The sequence below is a fragment of the Centruroides sculpturatus genome, unplaced genomic scaffold, assembly GCF_000671375.1.
Source record: "Centruroides sculpturatus isolate CEXI.00-Female unplaced genomic scaffold, Cexi_2.0 scaffold1342, whole genome shotgun sequence".
NCBI classification, from domain to species: Eukaryota; Metazoa; Arthropoda; class Arachnida; order Scorpiones; family Buthidae; genus Centruroides; species Centruroides sculpturatus.
The window spans coordinates 58,882-64,936 of NW_019385549.1; the positions used below are offsets into that span (position 1 = coordinate 58,882).

Consider the following 6,055-nt stretch of genomic DNA (forward strand, 5'->3'; position numbering starts at 1 on the left):
CAAGATCGGCAACTTCTCTCTTTTTGTAAAGTTGTAATTATTTTAATTATTTTTATTAAAGTTGCCCCTGGTATAGGGGCAACAGTAATGGGGCAAGATAGGCACGTATATAAAATTATGTTATTAACAATGTATAAGTTGGAATTCACTATTAAAACAAAGAAATACAAATCCAACACCCATTTAATATTATTACAACGAAATGCAAGTTCAAAGACATATATACATGAATAACAAATGCAAACATGTTTTCATTTATCATCTGTTTGATTTTTATCCTTTGCTTCTAATGTGGCTTTATGTTGCCGATCTTACCCCGCTAGTCATGATTTCGAAACATTAAGTACAACCCTGAGAACAGAATGCCAAGCCACGATCTGGCCACGTGAATAAGTTGAAGTTACATCCTTCTAACAGGAAAAGTAACTTTCGTTATCATGGAATTATAACAAAACCTGCCAATTCAATATAAATGGAAACAAAATATTATATGGAATTCAACGAAAATGAAAATTTGCTTGATAATTCAACTACGCTTGTTGGAGAACAATAAAAACACTACACTCAACAAGCCACCAATAAAACTCAACTGCCTAACCTATAACCAAAGTTTCCTTTTAATTTGTTTTTTTAAAAAAGCGCTTGACAAACTTGCCCCGCATGCCGAAGTTGCCCCGATCTCCCCTACTCTCTTCAGGTTCTACTAGTATTTATTGATTTCTTTTATATTGAACACTTTATTTTTCCTGACTTCTATCATCATATGCTTTGGTAACAAGAAATGTCACTGAATAAAAAGGAAATGAGAAATTCATCACACAATAGATTGAGAAAGACCAGAGAGATGCGTCAGAAATGAAACTCTGATGTTATGAACAGATTTAACATCAACATTTTTGTTTTTTAATTATGAACTCGTGTAATAATTTAACTCGAGGTGAGATAGCAATAAACTTTAAGAATAAATTTTACAACAATAAAGTAATTGAATTTAAAAACAATTAATTTAATTAAGTTAACTAAACACATAATAAAATTATAACANAACTTAGATTGAATTTTAGAATAATTACTGGAAACGCTTTTTGAAATTAAATTTTTTCAAAATATAGAGAAATAAAAAGAAGTAAACTGCAACAGCTCAGTTTCTTCTGTAAAAATGTTAAAAAAAAAGCGTTATTAAATCAATTATAATTGCAAGATTTATTATTTAAAGCTTATACGTTTCTCATTTGTCTACATTTTACGTTTACTTAATTAGAATCTATGCCGCAAATAATAAACTAATTTTATTGCAGAAAACACATAAATTAATTTAATAAAATTGCTTGTCATCTCATATAATTTTTTAAGAGATTTTTCAGTGTTTTTAGTGTGATGATATCAGTTTCTTCTTAAAATATATATTATAAAGCTGTCTTTAATGCAAAATTTTAACTTTTTTTTAGGTACTTAGTTCATTAAACCGGTTATGGTTATAATATACAGTTATCTTCATAATTAAGAGAGTAAAGCCAATTAAAAGAGAAGGCTAAAATGTTCTGTTATCGCATTAACTGATTTTATTAACTCCTCTGGACTTTAGGAGTAACAGCAGCGTGTTTTATTGTCACAGGTACTTTATACACAATGAAAGTACAGGGATAGCGAGATAAAGAAATTGTTCTAGATATAACTGTTATTCAAATGTTGTTCCGATCCGACAAATGACGGAATGAATTGGTATTGTCGATTATGGCATTATGTTCTAAGTAAATTATTCACCAGCAGAATAACTTGGTGTTAAAGTGCATTGAATTTTATGTAAATTTTTATTTCTTCACATTTATCGTAACTTTTATTCTTGTTATCGTTAATTAATATAAACATTTCAAATCTTACACCAATTAACTTATTAAATAAGAGTCATGTTATAATTATAATTTACGTAATCTTTTACGTACCTTTTTCATTTTTAAGCAGTTATTTTTTTCTTCTGCAGCACGAGAAGATGACAGATGGAAGTTTTATAAATAAATAGACAAAGATATCTGTACACTTTGTAGTTTTCTGCAAAAAGTATTAATATATTGGTAAATTAGGAAATTACAACTACAAAGATTAAGATTATTACACTATTTTGTACTACCAACTCTTGTATTATAATATATCATAGTATATGATTTATAATTACAAAGGTTGTCTTATGTAAGGGTTTATCACACCGAAAGACAATCTGAGGCAGTCTTTAAATGGTGTGGAGTAGGATGGAATAAAGAATTTTTATAATGTGTGAAATTGGTCAATCTGTACGTAAAACTTTTACGTAAATATATAAATCAATACTATAATGTAACGACCATATAAATTGTAATTATTTTAATTTAACATCATTACGTTTATAGCGATACTCGGATGGTACGAAATGGCACAATATCATAAGTGAAGTAGACACCAATTCAAAATATATGTTAAATTTTTAAGATATTTTTTATGACAAATTTTTATATTTATCAAACAGTAATCTGCCGACCAATCAAATTTGGCAAAAAATACACTAAATATTTAAAGTCGCACTCTAGAAAACCGTTTAAAACATATTTTGTGCTGTCCGATAACCTGGTATTATGTAACGTTTTTAATCGAATGCCATCATTTCGCTGTAACAATTAATTTTCCAAGAATGAAATATTTCAATTAGTCTTTTCGTAAATTTTTCCATTTTCAAAGCAATATTTAAATAATTTAAAATTAAGTTATACAAAATTTCAATATAAAATTTCTAAGGCCAATCATTTAAAATGTATAAAATTATTTTTAGTAACGAAAATCTTGAAATACCAAAACATTATTCAAAAAGTACAGCGTAAAACGGGAATGAGTTTATAAGTGTAAAGTAAGGAAAATTATAAAATATTATCTTACCTTATCATCATCGTCATCTTTCAGGGATTCGCTCTCCCACGAATATCGATCGATATCTGTTTTGGCTTCATCAAATTTTCTTATTTCTTTCGAGACTAAAAAGTCATAATTTTATAATTTACATTTCAATTTGTTTGTAATTTAAAATCGTAATGCTGCCATTAACTATAAATAAGTTTATTAGAAAAGGAGCAAATGTAACATTGTAAAATATCCGTGTTAATGTGAAATATTTGTATGTATTCCAATATTCATTTATTCTCGCAAATTAAGCTTGGATGAAAAGTTTATATATATATATATAAAATATTTAAACTATAAAAAAATGACAAAGCAGTACACATGTATAAACAGTACGTTAAATAAATGTAATCGCTATGAATATAAATATAAGTTCAGATTTTTACAATTCTGATTGAATCAAAAAATCAAACATATAATAAACGAAATATTAAGAGTAAAGTGCACAGTGTTTTTCTGTTTGTGTTTCGCGGATTATTTCTTGTTTTAAAGTTAATTTTAATGTTTATGTTACATTTTGTGGTTATATACCGCATGTTATTCATAATAAACCCTTTGCATTTATATAAACGTAATTAAATTGACTTTTCGTTTGACAACGCGAAGAATTGAAAAGTTTAAGCAACAAAAATAATTATTTCTAGTATTTTTGACGAAATAAATGGAATCTTTTTAGAAATAAACATTTTGAAATTAATGCTAATTTTGAATTGATTCGAATATAATAAACTATTACATCCAACACACCTGACAGACTGTACGTGGATGATTAATATTAAATTACTTAATTTAAACAGATTCTAACACAATGAATTTAACATTAAATTATTTTTTAATACTTTTTAAGCAAATTGTTCTATGAATCGGAAAGTTTTTATAATCTCTTTGTGACCTCACCTTCCTGCATTACTTCTCCTGTTTTATTTAATTCCATCGAGTCATCTCTTTCCACGCTTAATTTTTCAGCAAAATCCTGCAAAACGTGAAAAATTCTGATTAACGATATAATAATCTTACAGTACTCGTAGTGTTTTTTATTAACTCAGAAAATATTTATTTATTTATAAATAAACAATTTGCAGCTATTATAAATAACACATTTTATAAGATTGTGCACGATTGTCGTGAGTTTTTTAGTTGTAAACTTTTAAATGATAAGAATTGTTAAATTATTTTCAATTATTTCCATCGAATTGTAACTTACAGAAGAAGACGATTTTGTGATTCTTCTTTTCTCTTCCGAGCTGCAAGGTCCATGATAATGTGGACCATTGTCTCGACAGAATCTTCCAAGGTGACTCTTTTTTCGTCACCCGAAACTTGTACGTTTGAATTAATAAATTCTTCTCTCTTATCGCAATCTAAAGAATAAAAGGAAATTCAATAAACACAGAAATTCGTAACACTTTCTTCGCCTAAATTAAAAAATTACATAGGAATTTGAAAAAGAGAAACAAAGCAAATAACAAACACTTTATACCAAATAAACATATGAAGTTGTTATTCTAGAAACATATTTTGAAACTTTACTCTATAGCAAATTTACAAGAATAAATATTAAAATTTTTAAAAAGTTTATTAATTTCTGCTTAGAAATTTCTTAAATTAAACTTGATATAAAAGGATGAATTTTGCATTGTGATTTGGAATTATTAATTGTGTAGAATGAATGTGTAAATTGTTTTAGTCTTTGTCGAAGTAAATAAACGGATATTTATTAGCGTATACTCAGAATCTTACTTTACATCCATTAATACAATTTAATAAAAATTTTGTGTAAAATGAGTTTAAAATATTCAATTTTCAGATTAACTTTGAAAATGTAAATAATCAAATATTCATTTATATCTTTATACTCGAGAAACAACAATAAAAAGAAAGAGAAATCAATGGATAATTTTAACCAATTAAAAATAATTGCCACATTTGTTACTCTTTCCTCACAACATTTTTCTTATAAATGAGAATTGTTTGCATTTATCTAGCGGTGAACATCGATTTATTTATTCAATAATATCGATAGATAATGAAATAGACCAGAACATTTTGTAGATATAAAATATAGCATTACTCGGTGAACAAATCGTTAAATGTACTCAAAATCAAGTCGTAATTATACATTAAACACTAATACATTAATTAGCCTTTAGATTACAGTTGTGACAACTTTTTATAAGATTATTTTAAAGTACCAAGAGATTCCAATCTTACTTTTGAATATCTTATCTTATTATAGAAATGTTGTTGTAATTTTTATTTTATTCTTTTTATTCATCTTAATCGAACCGAATATTTAAATATTTGAAAAGATGCAGAAATAAAATAAGAAATTTTTATTTATTTGAAGAAAATACGTTTAATGCTGTAATTCTCTTCGACAAAAAATAAATGCAAAGTTAAATATCGTTTCATCGTATAACATTTTTATTCGGAGTTTTAAATATCCCGTAAAAAATTACTATTAAATGCTTGTTTTTGTATTCATTACCAACACGTTATAAAAGATTTAATATAATTATACATTAAAAAGAATTTAACTTACCCATAATATCTATTTTTTGAAACAAATCGCTCTCGATAACCGAATTAAACAGTTTAATCGCTTCAACAATAGTTGAAAAACAATTCTTAAAATTTATTGTTAATGCAACAATAAAAATCGTGCTTACAGATTGATAAACGTAGCGTGTGCTACGCATTACGCGTGTCAATCAATTTTATTTTGGAATTTTTTTTTCGTGAGTAACTATAAAGAACGACGTGTGCGATTATAAATCAGGATGTTTCTTTGTTTGTTCGCTTTACATTTCTTTGCTGTTCGACCAATTGCTAAGAAATTCGGTACTTACTTTCAGATCTTTTTAACGTACGTCATGTCGTACATTGCTTCAGGAAATTTCGATTAAATTTTTATAAATCAATTATTTTTTTTACATTTCGTTTCGTTTGTTTAGTTATTGCAACGGAAAACTTGGGCCATCTGTCTAGGGCAGGCATGGCCAACATACGTCCCACGTGCCAAATCCGGCCCGTTTAATGAATCTATGTAGTCCTCTATCAATGTTTTAATACAGTAGAGCCTCGAAAACGCTACACTCGATAACTCGGCACTCCGGATAACTCGGCCACA

General features: G+C 27.0%; 1 long non-coding RNA gene across 1 annotated transcript; it reads right to left on the minus strand.

The window, feature by feature from the left end:
• Window positions 1-1,045: 1,045 nt before the first annotated feature.
• LOC111640012 lies at window positions 1,046-3,932 on the minus strand. The gene is made up of 4 exons (XR_002759198.1): window positions 3,823-3,932; window positions 2,905-2,999; window positions 1,944-2,049; window positions 1,046-1,151 (listed from the first exon to the last, which is right to left on the minus strand). It is a non-coding gene; the product is annotated as an uncharacterized LOC111640012 (long non-coding RNA).
• Between the last annotated feature and the right edge of the window lie 2,123 nt (window positions 3,933-6,055).